Source organism: Adiantum capillus-veneris, chromosome 16 (assembly GCF_014529385.1).
Source record: "Adiantum capillus-veneris isolate H3 chromosome 16, ASM1452938v2, whole genome shotgun sequence".
Classification (NCBI taxonomy): domain Eukaryota; kingdom Viridiplantae; phylum Streptophyta; class Polypodiopsida; order Polypodiales; family Pteridaceae; genus Adiantum; species Adiantum capillus-veneris.
Window position 1 is genome coordinate 7,191,652 of NC_140946.1, and position 20,217 is coordinate 7,211,868.

Genomic DNA, 20,217 nt, shown 5'->3' on the forward strand with positions numbered 1-20,217 from the left:
ATTGGAGCAGCATACACTCTTGTTTAGTGTGAGCGGCATACTCAATGCCAACCATTGCTGCTAGAATGTTGTCATAGATTGATCTTCTCTTGATGAACCCATGTTGGTGGGGGGTGAGGATTATGATTAAGTATTCCTCTTTTCAAACCTGAGTTCTTACTTAATCTCTATAAATCTTATTATCCACGAGGTGTTCAAGGCCTTGATATTAGGTCCTATATGAGTTAATTATAGATCAAGTCTATTCCCAAGAATCTTTGTTGAGCTACAAAGAAGTGTCAAGATCACATAAATTACATTTTAGAATACCATGTGATACGCAAATTTGTGCACATAGATGCATTCTTTTGAACATGTTCATGAGGATAAGTCATTTAGTATTCAACTACACTTATGTTAACTCATCCTAATTTTATAACAAAAGGTTTTTAACCACCACTTGGCCATTCTAAACTCTTCAATCAATTTAATGTTTCTTGTGTCAATGCTATTCTATGTGTATTTATGAGAAAAAAGCAATTGTTATAAAGAAAATTTCAAATTATTTGCAACTATAATAAATGTAACGCTCTTGTGTTTATTACATTGTTCTTATCATTAAACATATTTGAAAAACACAAGTCTTAAGGGAGAAGAATTAAACTAATGTCAATAATGGATTTTATGATAAGAAGTTGTGATTTTGACAATGTTCTAAATGAATGGGTTATAGATACATATTATTCAAAACTGTAATGATTTAGATAAGAAATTGTTTGTCTGTGCATGTATACATGCATATGACTTCCCATGCCAATATCACAACAACATGACATATTCTTGTATGAATCTCCATGCCAATATGACAACAACATTGTTCAATGAATTTTTTAATTATTGAATGAGTATAAAAAAAGAGGTCTTCTATTGATACAACTCAAATTAAGTACAAAATAATATAGACCACCAAATGACTAGAAATACCAAGCATAAGAAGTCATATTTATGTCTTGAAGCAAAATAGACATTGTTCATGTCGTACTCCTGTCTTGAAGCAAAAAGGGTTCTCTTGATTAAATCCATTTATACATTGTAAACAAAAATAGTGATCACATTCCAAACTAAAAATACAGAGAAAAATTTGTCTCCTTAGATTAGAATTCACTCTATTAATAAAGAAGTCCCCTTTCATTAGGGTGCAAGTTACAACGAGGGAAAAATCCAAGTTACAACGAAGCCTAAATATTTATAGTGAATACACTTACAGAAGATATGAGCACAATATAGATAATTCTCTACTCATAGAAACAAGAAAAAGAGAACCCATAAGAAGGATGCACTCCATTAATAAAGAATCCCCCAAATGATAAGGTGCACTCCATGTGAAACACATTGGATTGATACAGAAGTCGTACCCTTACAATAGGGTACACCTCAAGTAGAAAAAAATAAAGTGATACATGGTTGAATGAAAGATAAATATACAATTTATATTCATCTTGTATAACAGTTTACAAAGAACTAGTTCTAATTTATATGTGGTTTTGTGTACAATTGATATCTTTGTCAACCATCCTTGCCAAACAACTTCAATATGTGACCCTCAACGCTGTATTCTTTACGAGTAGAAATTCATGACATAAGTTGTCTCAGGATCCTCTACTTTGTTCACAGTCGTATTGGAAGTATACTCCTCTTGTTTCTTGCACACAACCATCCCACTAACCATGGAATTATTGTTCCTTCTAAGAAGCATTGAAGTTGTTCAAGTGTTTGTCTCCAAATTTTTTGAAATATAAGTTTTTGACATTTTCCACATCACTATATGAAGTGGAAATGGCCTTTGAACTTTGAGAATAGCGGAATTAGGAGAATGAAAGAGAGCATTTTTGTGAGACTACTTTGAGAACATAGAGGGTGAACTTAATTGATGGTAAAAACATAATCATAGTACTTAATTAACTTGACATAAACAATAATTTTGCAAGAGAGAGAGTTTAGAGAGCTTGACAACAATTGAGGACCGGATTTATGTGGAGCCGGTCCCCCCTCAAAATTCTTTTGTATTATAGGTTCTCCTATCAAGAGAGACTTGGTACAATACAATCTTTGTGTTCCTCATGACCTAGGTGATGCAATGAAGATGGAAAGCTTCATGCATTTTGAGCATTACGTAGACTTTGTAAAATGCATTAAATATCCCTAGCCTCAGTCCCAAGGCCTCAAACACCTTCAAAGGTGGAGAGAGCTAGCAGGGAATGAGGGTAGGGAAGGGGAAGAAGAAGCATTCATAGGAGAAAGAAATAGTTCCTCACTTATCATCACTCTTCTTGCTAGCATACATAATAGCATAGTAATGAAGATGGAGAATATGGCAAGCTTAAGCATTGAAGCATGGCTCTTAGTTGGATTTGCATTTCATAGCCAAGAGTGTTGGTGTAGGCTCTCAACTTCTCTACTAGCTTGGAGAAGGAGATGGAGCTCTTGCACTTTGTACTTTCACACAATGAGTGTGTGTGTGTGTGTGTGTGTGTGCACGCGAGGGAGAGTATACCCTCCAAGAAACCCCCCTCTTTGCTTTGTCCGACCCCCTCTTCTAGCACTATCTTGCATATGATTGGACCTCCTCAAGCTTGGCCAATCACAGGCTTAGTGCATATCAAGTAACAAGGGTAGTCTTGGGACAAGTGTCCCCCTTTCCTCTTTGAGAGAGAGGACTTGATAAATGCAAAAACAATTAATTAAATTAACTAATTTATCATTGAACTCCTTGGGAGGCCAACCGATAGGCTTAAGGCACACTATAAGGGAAACATGAGGAGGAGCTTGACAAGTGTCCTATTTGGCTTCTTGGTACCAAGCTTGCCTTGTGTGAGGGTGTGTGTGTTCTCTCTCTAGCCCCTAGAATGAGGGCTTGGCCCCCCTTGTGTAGGGACATGCATTGACTTTGAACACCTTACCCCCTCAAGCACCTTTGTCATGGAGCACCTTAGTCATTAAGCACCTCAAGAACCTTAGTCAGCAAGCACGACAAGTACCTCAAGCACCTTATTCAACAAGCACAATAAGCACCTGAAGCACCTTAGTCAGCAAGCACGACAAGCACCTTAAGCTTGGGCCGGGTTCCCACCTCAAACACAGCCCTAGCTTACCTAAGGCCAAAGGACTTTTAACACTAACCTTTGGAAATCTTCAATGAAGCTAACCCTAAGCTCTTTAAGCTCCATTGGCTAGCCTTGCTCTTTGACATATCATCTCTCATTTGGATCCCTTTACCATTGGCCCCGTGTCGCGATAGACCCGTAAGTACATGTCTATATTCTAACCCTTGTTCTTGTCTATTCTCCCACATTAAATGATCAATTTAATATGAGAAAATCATTTGGGTTGGTTAGATATTAGATTTTATGACATTACCTCTCTCTTGAAATCATAGTCATCCTCGATTACAAGGTAGAAGAGATAAATCCTTAGTCATTAGTCAATGTTTCTTAGTGGGTAGAGGCTCGATTGAGGCAAAAGATTAAGGAGCCTATATCCATCTTTTTGCTAATTTAGCATAATACTTTTGATGGCCCGTAGGTCACGGCTATACTCATTGGCAACGAAGATCTTCACGGCTATTGCCATGGAGAAGATAACCGTATTGCAAGGTGAATGGTTCCTCTTTTTTCCCCAAAGCAAGGACTGACATTATGTCTTTAAAGTCAAGGTCGATAGATACTCATCTATCATAGAAGATGGATCATTGTGAGTTGCTATAGACACCGCATTAACTTTTGGTCGTTGTGAAAGTGCAATGTGAGCAATATGAAAATAAAATTGCGAAAGGAAATTTGGCCACCTCATTTGTTTGTCAGGAAGATTGGTTTGCGTCATGAAGTACTTGAGACTTTGGTGGTCGCTTCGTAGAATAAATGGAGTCCCCAATAGTTAGTGCTTCCATGTGTCTAGGGCATGTAGAACAACTAAAAGCTCTTTCTTATAAATGCCTAAGACCCGTTCATCCGTATTGAGTCTTCGACTCTCATATGCTATGGCATGCCCTTCTTGAAGCAAGACTACTCCAAGGCAATTCTAAGGCAATCACCACAAGCATCACATTGGACCTCAAATGGCTTTGAGAGATTGGGAAGCATAAGGACTAGTTGGGAGGTTACCTTCACTTTGAGCTTGTCAAAACAATTTTGCTCCTTAGCAGTCTATGCGTACTTAACGTTCTTCTTTGTTAAGTCATGTAGTGGTTTTGCTATTTGAGAGAATTTTTCTATGAAGCGTCTATAGTATGAACACATATCAATAAAGCTTCTTAGCTCATGTAGATTCCTTGGATTAGGTTATGCTTTTATTACCTCTAACTTTGATGGATCCATACGGATACCATCTTGAGAGATAATATGACCTAAGTATTAAATCTCTTGAAGGAAAATTTCACTTTTCTTTTGATTGAGAAAAAGCCTGTTCTCCCTCAGTGCTTGAAAAATCACTTGGAGATGTTGCTTGTGTTCCTCTAAGGACTTGGAGTAGCTGATGATATCATCAAAGAACACTCCAGTGAATTTGCGGTAGGGTCTAAAGATATTTTCCATTAAAAGTTTGAATGTGACTGGTACATTAGTCAAGCCAAAAGGCATGACTAATAATTCATGAAAACCAAACGTTGTATGAAACGAGGTCTTTAGGATATCTTCATCCACTATCCTTATTTGATGATAGACACTTTTAAATTCAATCTTACTGAAGTAGGTAGAGCCTTGTAGCTTATCAAACAACTCTTCTACCCCAGGCACGGGAAATCTGTTTTTGAAAGTGATATGGTTTAGTGCTCGATAGTCCACACACATACGGTATGTACCATCTTTCTTTTGCACTAAAAGGATTGTAGAGCAAAAGGTCTCGAGAGGAGCTAGGCCTCACCATCCCTTTGCCTGCCAATTATTGTACTTGCCTCATGATCTCCTCTTGTTGAGCTTGGGAAACTTGATAAGGAGGCTTGTTAGGCGGCGAGCTTCCTGGCAGGAGCTCAATTTGATGGTCATCATCCCCTTGTTTTGGAGGTATATCCATAGGGATATCGTCGATGAACACATCTTGGAGTCCTTTTAGAAAATTAAACAGTTCTAACTCTTTTTGATTCCTACCATTTACCTTTGATAAAACATAAGGACCCTTTAGGGACTCTTTGACAAAAATCATGTACACAAAAACTGAGCTCTTCATTGATTTATCAAAAGCAGGAGGATTTACAAGTGGTATACAACTAGACTCACCAGCATCTATATACATGCTCTTTTCCTTGTATGTTAAGCAGATTCTCCTTTTAGGGAACTTCATGTTGGCAACCATGCGGTTGAACCATGGTGCCCCTAGGATGGCATCCTCATGCAGGAGAGGAGAGATGAAAAAGTCTTCTTTGTTTGACATAGCTTTGGACATGAAGCCTCAATTTCCCAATTAAGGGAGTAACGGAGGCTTGTTGTCCCTTGAAAGCTATGTCGGCCGTTACAATTATCTCCCATCTTGAAAGCTTGAATGCCCAACTTGGTGGCCAATTCCATTGATATGAAATTGTGAGTAGAGCCAGGGTCAAACAAGATGAAGGCATCATGTTGACTTACCTTTCCCCAAGCATAGGAGAGAGGTAATCCTTTGCAATGAGCATCCTCCTTTTGGAGCTTTGATAGTGGAAGCTCTAAGAGTCTCATTGTTTGCATTTCTTTTGGGGCAAGAACGATAGCCATGTCCTTGCTCCCCACACTTAAAACATTTGTGGTCCTTGCAAAAATCTTCAAGCTCTTCAGGAGAGAGTTTATTTTTACCTTTGTAAACTCCCTTCTCCTTGGACCAATTGTTGTTGTTGGAATTGCCTTGGGAAGAATTTTGCACATTACTTTTCCCCTTTGCATCACTTTTGCCTTCACTTTCCATGGATTTGATATTCCTTCGAGCCCCTTGTTGGAAATTGATGCGCGAAGCAACCATGATGTGGTGGATTACTTCTGTGATACAACCAGGCCATTGAGATTTGACATACTCGGCCATCTCTTCAGGTAATCCCACACAAAATTGTTGCTTTTGCTTGGCAAAGTCTATCTTTTGAAAGACAGTAGCCTTGAGATGTAAATCCCAAAACTTGTCTACATATTTGTGGATAGACTCATGGGAGAGAAGCTTCAAACTTCTCCATTTGGTAAGCACTTTGTCCTTTGCATCGCTTGCAAGGAATTGCTTCATGATGGAAACTCGTAGAGTTTTCCATGTCTTTGGGGCTTCACCATTGCCACGAAGGCTAGCCCACCATTGACGAGCCGGTTTTTGGAATTGCATAGCTACATGCCGTAGCTTGGAGGACAGCATGAAGTCCTCGTCTCCAAAGGCCGCATCAATTTGCTGGATGAAGGGCAATACTTTGTCGGTAGCACCAAAGGTGCCATCATAGGTGAGAAAAGAGATACTCTTTCCTCCCTCTTTGAACTTCTTGAGCTTTTGTGACCTTTGCCATGCAGGGTAAGATTTGCAATGTCCTCCCCTCTTGTATTCTCTAGGAGAATAGCCATGGCTTTTGTCGAAAGAGAAGGAAGGTGAAGAAGAAGGAGAAGAGGGTAATCTCTTTCTTGCCCTTTTCTTCCTTTGCTTCCTCTCTTCCCTTTTGCAATGACGAGGAGAAGGAATGTGGGTTGAATGTTTCCTCTTGGGAGGAGTTGGCGACTGTTTAGACCACTGTCATCATGGAGCCACATCTTCAAAGGAACTTAGGAATTCATTACTTTCTCGCTCTTTGGATTCCTCCTCTCGTATGGGAGAGAGTCTTTTTTTGGGGGTCTCATCAAGAGGCTCCTAAGCTCTCTCTCCTCTTGAAGAGGAAGGGAAATCCTATAAGCACGAAGTTGTTGAGCAACTTTGGGTTGCAAAGCAGGGTTGCCCATAACTTGTTGGAGCCTAGTAATAAGATAATTGACAAACATGTGGGCATCATCATTAGCACCTTCATGTGCAAAATCAAAGTTATCAATGTTCATTCTACTCTCTTGGTTATTGTCGGCCATGCTAATTAAACTTATGTATAGATTGCTTTGTGCTTAGGTACCCTCAAAAACCTTAGTTGCTACTCTTCTTTACCTTTGAAAACCATTTCTCGAGTAGCCACACCCATGGCTTAGACACTGTTGCTTGCAAAGACTAGTTGGGAGCCATTTTTGGGCCAACAATTTCTGGCGAGTGCTTTTTAAGAATCGGGTGAGCGGATCCCCAAAAGATCCTTTATCTACCTCTCTCTCTCTCTCTCTCTCTCTCTCTCTCCCCTCTTTTTTAATTCCTCTATCTGTCACTCTCTCTCTCTCTCTCTCTCTCTGTCTCTCTCTCTCCCTCTCTCTCTCTCTCTCTCTCTCTCTCTCTCTCTCCCCCTCTCCCTTTTCAACTAAAATTTGATTGTAGGTTCACGACCAACTTACATTCAAACAAAAACCACCATGGATGCATTCAATACACTAATGATAAGACAAAGAGAAGTTCCTTACACACAATTATGGTCTATTTCATATAGCAAACCCCAAATCTATGTATTCCATTGCATCAAAAGTAAATACATATGGGGGGGGATACATCATGGGTGAGGTGGATGAAAGAAGGGCGGTGGGGGGCCATATTCTCCGGGAGGAGGGAAAGGTCATGCCAACGAGGGCAGTGCACCAAATGGTGGGGGAAATCTTCCAAATGGCAGAGGGTACGAACCATATGTGTGTGTGTGGGGGGGGGGGGGGGGGGGCTGTAGGTAGTGAAAAAGGCAATGGATCAACTCCGGGTGGGGCCTCAGATGTGGAGGTACTGAACGCACTGGGAGATGGTCCACTTGTACGCCATGCCAAAACTGGGGACGTGAAAGTAGTATATGGAGTTGCTACTACCCCGTCCTGACTACTGAGTGGTGTCAGCATAGGTGGCTCCATCAGATGAATCTACTCTGTCACCTGCTTAGGATGCTCGGTTACCTGAACTCTGTCACTCCTACAGAACATCAAATTTGGAAGGCAGGCACTGAGCCGGCTCTAGACAAGCTCTGAAAACTGACCAATCCTTCTCATAACTAATGCAATGCCTACGTAGTAGTAAACATTGTGCTGTCAATGTCCCCACTCCTGCAAAACAGTCCAACACAACATCTCCCATGTTTGTGAAGGTACCTAGTAGCCATCTACAAAACAACAAAAATCTTTAGATTTGTTATACCTCCAATTTTTCAGGAACATGAAGAAAAAACATCCAATAAGCTTCGAGCGTGTGGCAAACGTTGGACTCGTCTCAACACTTCTACGATAAGACCTGCCCATACAATCAAGCATCCACTATGTGGAATCTGTACCTGGTAGCTTCTCCCACAACATGTCGTCATTTGCAGAGAAGCCACGCACATTTGCTGCAATCTCTCCATCCACTCGATCATACCTCGGAAGCCGACACCCACTGGTTTTAAAGTACCAACCTACGAATAACATTAAAACGTAGATATTTTGAAATGTGAACATCAAAGATACTATTCAATATCAAAACAAAAAATAACATACCCCCTCTACATAGTCCTGAATAGTTGTGCAGCTAGACTTCGGCAGCCATATGTACAATATCCTCAACAACTGGAAATGAGCTCCCTCTGCATTCGAAGTGACAATGGACAGATGTTCTGCACGACATGTCTCCATAACCATGCCATCAACCAAAAGAAACTCGGTTGCGAGAAGGAATGCAGCATCCACAAGCTCACTATCCCATTGGTTCCACGCGTGCTAGCTGCATGTGGCCTAGTGTGTAAGGGAAAGGCCATGTACATCAAACGTATGCCACCCAATCTCAAGTTGGCATTCATCTGCCCTGTTTTTGCTAGAGAGCCCAAGAATCTACGCAGTGATTGCATAGAACTACGTGCAATCTTTGTTAGCACTAAAATTGTGGACATAACTATGAAGGTAAATTCGCGTGGCTTACCTGTCATTGCACAACACATTTGGAATAACTTTTGCCAAGCACTTGACACCAGCATGCACTGCAAGGTGGCGTGGCTCTACAGCATATCTGTATGCTCAACATAAGATCAAATATATCTTTCAGGCAATGCTAAAGAGAACAACACAACATTAACCATTTTCATGTACCTGGAGGGTTTTCTCTGACCACTCTGGCCATGTCCAATAGGTCCTCTACAGCCCTGCCATGTGATGGTGAACATGGAGGGGACTCCTGGATGCCCCCTACTGGTCTCGAAGTGAAGGAAAGTGTCGGTACACTGTGGCTCATAGCACCAAGGCTCTGAGCACTATCACTAACTTCTACAGAATACTCCTCAACCACATGCTCGCCCTCACTATCACTGGAAGCAACAACTCTCTTCTTTCTCTTCCCACGTTGCCGGTCAGCCAATGGTGCTTGCAGGGCCGAGATGTGGAGCCAATCTTTGGGTATTTCTTTGAGGCCTGTTTCTTTGAGTCTGGTTCTTTATTGTGTTCGGAGATAGTGCATCCTCTATCACAACGGCTTTCTTCCGTGAAGCAGTATGCTCCGCTATTAATTAAAAAAGAACAATTATTGTGCCCATGTCGTATTGCATGGCAAAGGCAAAATCTACATAGTACGATACCTATGTAAAGCGCTTCCTCTTCGGGTGGGTACTCCTTGTCCAGGTAATCCAACCACCAAGGACACTTGAGCCACACTGCCTTTGGATGCAAGTCATCTATCCACGCATCCGGATATAAGCCCGTCTCCTCTCTCTCCGACCTGCACCATGCATCACTGGGGTGCTCGAGAATGGGGAAGACTAGAGCACATCTCCACCATCTACAAAACAACAACAATGTTTTGAGCCATCCTGACAAGATTAGTGTATCCTACAACATTTGTAACGTGTCAATCAAAGATGTCCAACCTGTACAACATGCGTCGTGCCGTGCAAGCAAAGTGGGGTTGCACTTCAGGATCTTGTGTGGACTTGCTCCATGCACTCCACTTCTTGAAGGCTTTGTCAAAGTGGTTCCGTATGTATGTCTGCAATGTGTGTGCGAGTGTCAACCATGCCTCTCTTCAGCCTTCTTGTGTTGGATAGCAACGTGCTGATTCTTGCCCTCCATTTTCTCGGCGATCTCAAGCACTCTCCTGCAGCAAATAACAGGACACAAGTTAGATTACAAACAAATTGATTTGAGGACATAATCACTTGATCCCACCTTTCCAATTGCCACCAATACATGTGATATCGAAGCCACTGGATCCATGCCTTCCTCGTCAACCCTATGCCATTCTCTTCAAGGATGCATCACCACCTTGGAGCAAATCAATTAAGCGGTACTTCCTAGCAAAGGAAAAGGGAGACTTATTTTTCATTGCAACATAATCAAAAGAGAAAGAAATCGAATGACTTAAATGACATTTACTTACTCTTTTGGGCTAATGCGTGCACAACCTCTGCCACACTAGAGGGTGTCACTTTAGTGGTCTTATCGTCCCAACCTGTAAATAATATACATTTTTGGAAAAAATCGTTGCCATTTTCTAGATTTGCAATGATTGCTATCTCAAGCCCTTTGCACGTGAAATATTGTTCTATTCGAGATAGCATTAAAACGATGCTTTGCTCGTATGCGTCAGGTGCCAACTCGTAGTTGAAACTCCCTTTTGATGGCAGCCCTTCCGTTTTACTACTATACATAACATCGAACTCTTCCTATCATTCACCAAGGACACAATCAAAACACACATAATAAGATTTTGTAATCAAAACATATTCTCATTTAGCATTGGTATCAAGCATACCTTCCAAATGAGTTGCACAAGGATAGCCATTGGCAATTTTAGCCACTTCGATTTGTTTGGACCCCTAAAATTCAAAGCCCTCTCTGCTCCAAGACGTGCTCTTTTCGAAAATTTCTCCAGGAGTGAAGTAGGGTCCACCAACCCTAGCTTTTTCATCATGAATATATCATGCAAAGTTGTGTGAGGGACTGAAACCCTTGTGGCTCTGTTTAACACTCGAATGTAATTCACATTGTCAAAACAATAAGATGCATTTACATTCGCCAAAAACCAGTTGGACCTATCTATTTATCATTCCTAAAACCAATAGAAACTCCGCTGTCTCATAGGGTTGAAAATCGACAAGCACGCACTCCACCTTTGGTGCCTTCTCAATTGGGATATCATTCTCGTTCATCCACCGCATCCATGCCTCCAATCTGTGATTTCTATCCCAAACCACAAAGTACCTCTCGACCATGTGACTAAGTTCGAGGATTAGACGAAGCTCCTCGTCCAAATCATATGACATTGCAAGACCTCTCGAAGTGTGACCATGACGAGAGAATTGCTTATGATCATCCCCGGGAATCTGCTCACTAACAATAATTTTTTCCATGGTTGGTTGGTAGCTTTTGTTTACAATGGAGAGTTGCAAATCTACCACATGGTCATCATGCGTGCGGATGGCGGGGTTTGAAAGAAGTCGACATAGAGGCAAGCATGGAAATTTGCCATCGTAGGGAGCTCTATGAGAATTCACCCAGCCCAAAGAAATATGCTTGTCAACCACATTTCCAAATGCTTTATCTCTTACATCTTCAGTTGTGGTAGCAGTTTCCACACGATGGCTCAATTCTCCACTTGATTGTGTTGTTCTATCCACACTGGTTACGATGGACACAATATGATCTAGAGAACTTAAGGCTTGAGATTGTTCGCTCTCTTGAGTGCATCGCCGAGAGACTTCTTGCGACGTAGTAACATAAACTTCATCCACGACACCATTATTTTTGGATTGATTTCTTGTTCTCATACTTGGGCTAAAGAATTAGAGAAAATAGATAAAAGTATGGCTTATGAGAAATTGTAGCTAAGAGCTTGAGAAAGAAAAGTGAGCAAAAGAGAGCTTGACAGAGAGAAATCTGTGTAACATAAGAGAGTAGAGATTAGGAGAAGTATGAAGAGCTAAGAGTTGAGAAAGAAATGAAAAAGAGCTTCTATATGCTCTTTATAAAGGTTTTAAATTACAAAATTAGATTTATTTATTTATTTATTATTAATGGAGATGTGTGTGTGTGTGAGAGAGAGAGGTGGGTGAGCGTGTACACACATGCACGCGCACACACACACACACACACACACACACACACACACACACACGCTTTTGAGCATGTGTGACTGTGTAGGGTGGGCGCGTGGCAACGTGTCTCCGTGCATGACCTGGGCGGCGCGTAGCCCAAGGGCCACGCATGGCCAGTGACAGACCACGTGGCCACGGAGCGGCCACGCAAGCCGCCTCATGGCCACTTGGTTTGCCACGTGTACCATCGGAAACCAACGATACACGTGGCATGCCATGTTGGCCACCTGGTCTGCCAGGTCAGCAACACGATGGCCACACGGCATGCCACTTGTACCGTCGTTGGGTGACAATACACATGGCACGACACGTGGCACCAAAAAGGCACCACGTGTCATGCCACGTGTACTATCGCCCAACGACGATACATGTGGCATGCCACGTGGCCATCGTGCTACCGTCGTGGCAGACCACGTGGCCAACGTGGCATGCACGTGTACCGTCGGCTGCCGACGGTACATGTGGCAAACCATGTGGCCACGAGGCGGCTTGCGTGGTCGCTCCGTGGCCACCTGGTCGCCACTGGGCGATGCGTGACTGTTGGAGCGGACACACGCCACTGCATGGCAGCACGTGGCCGCCGCCCGCACACACACGTCCCCCCCTTCCTTGTCACCTGCACACATTGGGCCCCCCTGTCGATCAACAACACACCCGGTCCCCCCCAACCACCACTGGCCGGCTGTTCGCACAGTCTACTGCCCTCAGCCATTGGCCGCCCACACGTCCCCGGCCCCCCACGGTCGCCCGCACACCCGACCGCTCGTCCACACTCCAACCACCCACACGTCCTCGGCCCCCCCCTAGTAGCCTGCACATCCGAGCGAACGTGCCCCCGTACCACACAAACCCCCAAAAGAAAAATTTTAAAGAATTATTGGGACGGAATTTCTCCTTTTATCCATTGCGTTAGGCGAGCATTCACGTGCTCACACAGTCGTACACAAATATTTTAAAAACTATATATTTTTTATATTTTTAAATAAAATTATCAAAATAATAAAATATTATTAAATTTAATTTTATAATGTCTATATTATTAGACGTGAGTATATAAACAATTTGTTAGTTTATAAAATGTGATCTTATGCTTAATTATTTATTTAGCTTATTATTATGGTTGCTCTTTATTTTTCCTGGGTAAAGAGCTTTCTTATCCTTTTTACAATGGTAAATTTATAACATCTGAATCATCTCTTCTAAAATTAATTTCTCCAATGCAATTTACAACTTTAGATGCAGTCATCGAAGTTGGTGATATTGATATGAATTTGCCTCTTGAAAGGACGCTCAACAATTTGGCTGAATTCATCTATGTACTGGATGAACAGCTTTCATGTAAATACAAAGTCAACGTATCTCATCAAACACACTATGCAGGCTCACCTAGCACGAGTCCCATTGCCATTGTGGATAGTCCGTCAGAGGTGCAATTTGCTCAAAAGGAGTTAATAGATCTATGCACCCCGCCTCGAGTTTTGCTTCCAAATAGCTTCTAAAGGAGTACAAGACAAAAACTTCTGCTGACCGAAAAGAAGGGCACATTGACAAAGCTTTTAATGCAAATACAATAAGTGGAACAAGTTACAGAGATCCCAAGGGCTTACAATGGTGATCTTGTTTTAGAATTTCCACCTACCATGGGAAAGTTGCACCATATGGATGCAATGGAGCATAAGTATGATCGTCATTTGTGGTCGAAGCCACAAACGTCCAATATAGTTTTTCCAAGTGTAGTGAGCCTTAGTCATTGCGTAGGATCTCTAAAGTGCATGAATGAAAAATATGCCCGCTTGGCTAATTATCATATTCCCAATACAAGTCACTTCAACGGGTACATACAAAAGGCAACTGCACCCGGACAATATTGTAAGATTGGAGATGAGAGCCTTACATGCCACTTTTGCAAGGCAATTGCTTTCTGTATTGCAACATGTGATTGTGTAGTATACTATGTCATGCCATCCGATGAGACCGCCACTAGAGTCATGATTCATCGTGGCACACATAGACACGATGTGCACAACGGCACATCCAAAACACTAACAGACAACACCAAGGTGATGGTGCAAAGGATTTTGACTATTGACCCACACGCAGGAGCCGGGAAGGATCAAATGTGTTTGGCAAAAGAAATTATAAGTACAACACTTCTTTGCAACAACACCAACAAAGGAATTTTAGGCGAGCAACAGCTATTTGCAATCACCGAGGAGTTGGGGCCATTGGTGCAAGATAATTGGTATGAGCATTTCCAAGATTCTTATTTCGATGCAAAACTCTATGCTAAATTATTTTTGCTCTAAACACTATGAACATTGTTAGGTTTTGAAGGTCGGTATCTAATTTACGAAGAGGGGTTGACAAAGAATCCTTTGGCATTGATGCACTCCTAAAGCTGAAGCGAGACGGCGCATATGACTTTTTCCATGGAAGCACGTTTCCTAGTCAAGGTACAGAGGGGGAGAAATATTATGTCTTCAAAATGTCCACAATTGGTCCAGCATCTGATGTAGACCTGGTGAACCATTTGAGATAAGACAGGCGATCTTCAACGTGCGTGGATCCAATTTGATCACACCAGACATGTTAACGAATGGGTGACTCTGGCCTGTCATGTCTATGATCCAAGGTACATGGTGCACCTTCACAGCATTGTGGGTTGCCTTTGACTCTCTCTCTAACAATTTGTTTGCAGCATGCAGGACCTTTTGACTATTGCAACTTGTGAAATGAAACAGGAAGACATGGAAACGCAATGTTTGTTTTGGGAGTGCCTCAATGATGTAATGGTATCATGTGGGTGTGACATATCTAATTTCTTTGGCTTCATGGTGGATGAAGCTCAATCAAATTGGAATGCAGTTCAAATTGTTTTCAATGGTGGCGACAAGACCAATACAATGAGTGGTCGAGAGCGTTCTTGTCTTTTCCATTGGAAGCAAAGCTTGAATCAACACATAATGAAGTATGTGGTGCAAGCTTCTCAACACACACACAAAGAAATGTGTGAAAAGTGGAGGCAAGCACCAACAAAAGAGGCTGCAGCAGGAGAGGCTCGTCTGATACGCCAATGGTGGCGTAACGGTCATTGCATAGACCGTAACATTCCATACATGGATTCATGGCTTAGTTGGTGGGAAATTCGTATTGCACATAGGGGTGGCATTATGATGTGCATAGAAAGTAGCTCTGATGGACCAAACATTCCATGCACAAACCTTGCAAAGAGCAAGTAGGGGAGGGTTTTTGTAAACGCATTTCATTATATGATGCATGTACAACCGACCTTGCAAATTCCATCTTACAGAGCACAAAGGCCATTTCATACAGCCATGGAAAACACATTGGGAAGGGTCCATCGATACAGAAGCTTGCAAAACACCATGAAAAACGTCCCAGTCAAGTAATAAGAGCAATGAACGAGGCTACTGAGGGCACTCCAATGTATAAACAACCAATTCCACTGACAAGAGATAAGGAGACATCAAGGCAAAAAAGCAAGCCAAATGAGGTTATCAATGTGAAAGATGATGCATCACATAGGCTTGAGTACAACTCGGTCACCAAAGATCGCAAGAAGTGTGGAAGACCACATAAGATCAACTTTGCAGAAGAAGGAATATCACAAACCCCAAAATGAAGTATAGGTTCGGGTGGGCAATATGTAGTGGAACACAAGGTCAATGAGGCAATGTGGGCCATACATCGAACTCCACAAGGTAGTAGAGTCACATGTGGCGGCATGCCAAGAGGAGGATGAAGGTGTGGATGCAATATTGCAGGTTCTAGCCTCAGTATACCAGTCCCATCTTTTGAAGGATATCAAAAGCATTTGAATAGTGTGGTGCATCGATGGTTTTGGTTTTGTCCAGATCATGTCTTGCATTGCCATATAGTAGACTAGAACATTGAGCCGCAGCCTCAACATTCATCACACACTTGGCCTGTGCATGTGGGCACCAACCTATTTGAGGATGAGGTTCGAATATTGCATGAAGGGGGGTATCAAGTGGAGCTCAGGAAAGAAGGAATCTCTAATGTAACGTCGGTTGTTTCTGCACAAAATATGACCAACTCTCATTTCAAGTCAAAAGATACATCCACTCCTGAAGGCAGTGCACGAGCCACAGTGCGAGATGGTGTGTGTGTGTACGATATCGAACTTCCATTTTCGAGGATGTTGCTCGCAAGATCAGTTTAGCACTAGCGTTGAGAGCCAAGGTCGTAGAAGAGATATGTGCGGCAGATGGTCTTAATGAGGTCTTCAAAGTAGAGACCAAGAGTGAAGATGGTCATGTCAACGTTTGTATTTGCAACCAGTCATCGTGCACATGTACAAACTTCATGGAACGGGTGTCAAAGCAAAAACCATATCTTGCATGTAAAGATTTGTATTTATTTATCTGCGTGTGCTAGGGTTAAGCCAAAATGAGAACATGTTTATCCATCAACCAATCCTGGCAGATCCTGATATCTTCAGGGCACTTAGCCGAAGTCGGACCTATCCACGTATGGATGCATAACATTTTTCGTTTCTCACTTTTTGTATGTCAATTCACAAAATGAACAACTCTAACAGGTTCTAATTCTATCCTATGATGGCCACATTTCGGTACATTGATTTGTAGTTTTTTTCAAATTTGGAAAATGCTTGTTTATGCGTCAAATCATAACTAAAGGAATATAATATTTCCACAATAGCTATAAATTGCCATTGCTTGAATTATTTTTGTGAAAGCATCCACTAGCTTCAGCACACCTCTCTTACTTTTCACGATGTCCGACGATCTTGAGAATAAAATCAAGTCTGCGTGGGATGCCATGGAAGCCATTCCCAACGGAGAGGCATTGTATGGAGCCGACTGGTTTAGGGAGGCTCTAAAGGCAACAGTCAATGTGTATTGCCTCTATCTATCGCACGAAACTCAATATGTGGACCTTACTCAACTTGAACGAGAAGGGACAATTTGCTTTCTCTTGCTGGAAGAAGATTGGGCTCATCATAGAGGAGGATGAGGAGCAAATGACGCAGCAACTAGGGAACGTGGTGAATCTTCTTTTGCAACTCGAAGGCAGCACATCTACTCCTAAAACCGGGCCTTTTAGAAGATGAACGCTTCTTGCCTATGTAATGCAAGTGCAATAGAATGTAACTTTATATTATTAATGAATGTTCTTGTTTTAAGTACCCTTGTCTCAATTGTTTTTGAAACAATTTGTTTAGCTTGCATATCTTTGCCTACATCTCAACCTCCCTAATATCTCGTTGCCTATCTCTCTCTCTCTCTCTCTCTCTCTCTCTCTCTCTCTCTCTCACTCACACACACACACACACACACACACACACACACACACACACACACACACACACACACACACACACACACACACACACACACACACACTGTTGGCGGATACGTCGCGACGGACGTCAGCACAGCGAGAACTCACCTAACAAGATTTGTCAGCTAAGGACGAAGCTCGGAGTGGAAGCAAGCATAGGGTGTCAACCTACACTCGACCGACTCTCGACTACTCCCTACAGAGGTCTCTACCCAATGTCTAAGCTACAACCTTTAGGAGTACATAAGAGGAGATTTCCTACAACGCTTTCAAGAGCCAAATATCCATCAAACGTTCTCGAAACGCTACGGAACTTGAAGGAAACCCTATTAACACCAATAGGTCGCTCTCCCTAAGGTCCATGAACCATAACCCCAACCCTAAACACCAGTTGCAAAATCACGTAGGATGTCTGGTCAAAATTTGCAAGTCATCGTTTTCGAAGTGCCTAATGTGTAGCTCTACTCAATACGAACGCGTGGATATGCTGAAATGCGAAAACAGACAACGTTGCTCATCGAATCACCAGATATAGCTCGTGGATCGAGCTCGCAAAGCCAGATCGTACACACGCAATGTAGGTGTTGGCGCGTAGCTCTCTTCAGGGGCAACACGCTGCACTCCTCCACACTCGATTCCGACCATCGGTGTGCGCGTAGCGTCAAGATAAAACTCTCACTCTCTCTCGTACACAGAGTACGCTCACTCACACATACAACAGTTATAAAATGACAAAGGTTTTTTGTATTAAGGTCAAAAGTGGTATAAATACCTTACAATCTCAAACCCTAATGTTCTAATTTAACCATTCACCCAGTCTAAATGTCAAAAATGGGATACAATCTGGAAGCTTCTGCAATCCCCATTAATTACAAAGGTGAAATGACGGTTTTTTTCAATTAAAGAATAATAACAAAAAATAATATCCTGTCGAGCAATCATCCTCCGTTGGGTGAGTCCAGCCGCTAACACTCCCCCCCTCCTAGTTCATGTCGTCCCCGACATGGCAGTAGAGCTGCTTCTTTAGTGGAGGCTTTCGCGTATCTTCAGAAGAGACTCATACCGCGCATGCTGGGCCAGTAATGTCAGGCCGAATATTTCTGTATTGATGGTGAAGAAACCGGTGTAGAAGGCTTCTTCAAAGGCCTGGAGGTGATACGAGGGCAAAAACATGATTCTCTGATAAAGGACATGTATCACCTCATGAGAAGGCTGAGCAGACAGATCATATGCACATCTATATGTGTCTTAGAAGAAGATGATGTTGTCTGTTGCCTGTCCACGTTTAAAGATTTCAAAAACCGCCAGAAGGGTTTTGCAAATTTTTCTGAGCATGATGCAAGAGAGGTCAAGCGAGCCAGTGAACAATTTAATGGCACCCGTTAGGGTTTTCACCATGTATTGCTCACTCATTCTCTCACCTGCCTTCATGCTTGGCAGCTTTGGGTAGTTGAGCCATGTGGGTTGGCTTTTCTACAGTAGCTCTTGTGCTTTCCAGGTCTGCATTCTTGGTAGAGGGCAAAAGCTAAGGTTGTCTCTGACTCTTTTAGGCGCCTCTACTAGATGAACTAAATACTGCGGGTATTTGTTTAGCCATTCCTTTCTCCACTTTGGCTGAGAGTCCACAATCAGCTTAACTCCTTCTGGTTTGGAGATATCTGCTTTGTATAGTGGCACTATTGGCTCCTCTTTAATCCGTTTGTTTATTGTAGCAGCTTCATACTTTAGAAGAGAATATGGGAGAGAAGGTTGTAGCCATTCATGCCGAATGATATTGGCATCTAACTTCTGAATGGTCATAGACTTAAATACTCTTTGCTCCCACTCCATTGCTTCTTTGGCCGTGTCTTTGATTGCCGCTTCTATTGCCTTCTGTAGATTTTCTTCTTCTTCTTGTGTCAGATCCTGCGGTTCTTGTGATGGTCCCACAAGGATGTCCTCTTGCATAGTGTGTCCACTAGATCTAACACATTTTCTATGTCAATGCCTTCCATTGCTGCTGGCCCTGTGCTCAAGTGTTGCTCTTCAGTCTGCTATTGGCCTTTCAGCTCATTTATCTGCTTCTGATATGCCTTCTTTTCCTCTTCAGCTTGATCTCCCATGTTCACTAAGAGGTCGTTCAAATCTGCATTGGTTTTTTCAGCCTCTTCTAGCTTCCTTTTGGTGTCTTCATTTTCTGTTTGCAATCTCTTTAGTTCCTCGTCCATCTTCTTTTTCAAGGCTTCTAGCTCATCTTTCATGGCCTTGTTCTCATCTTCCAGACGGTTTTGCATTACTAGGGAGCCCTCGGTCAGCATCAGTCTTTGTCTCTTCTCTAGTGTCAACTCCTTGTGGAGTTCCTTCATCTGTTCTTCATATAGATCATTCTCTGAAGCAGTGCCAGTCGAGGTAGCAGCTCTGACTCTGGCCGGAGATGCCCTTAGCCTTTGGATGGTCTGATCTTTCACTTTCATTTGATCTTTTAGCTCTATCACTTCATCTTGGCTTGTCTCATGTTCTAGTTCAGCCTTTTCCTTAGCATTCCTCGAGGTTTCAACCTCTTTGGACTCATCAACAAGCTATAGTGTCAAATTGTCCCTCTCTTTCTCCGCATCTGTCAGTGATTTGCTGATTTTCTTGTACTCCTCCTCTGCTCTTTGAAGCTTTTGTTCTGTTGCCTGATTTTGTCTTTCCATCTCTTGGCATCTTTGTAGTGCAGCGTCCATATCGGCTTGCAACTTGGTTTGTTTCTCTATGTTCTCTTGGTCTTG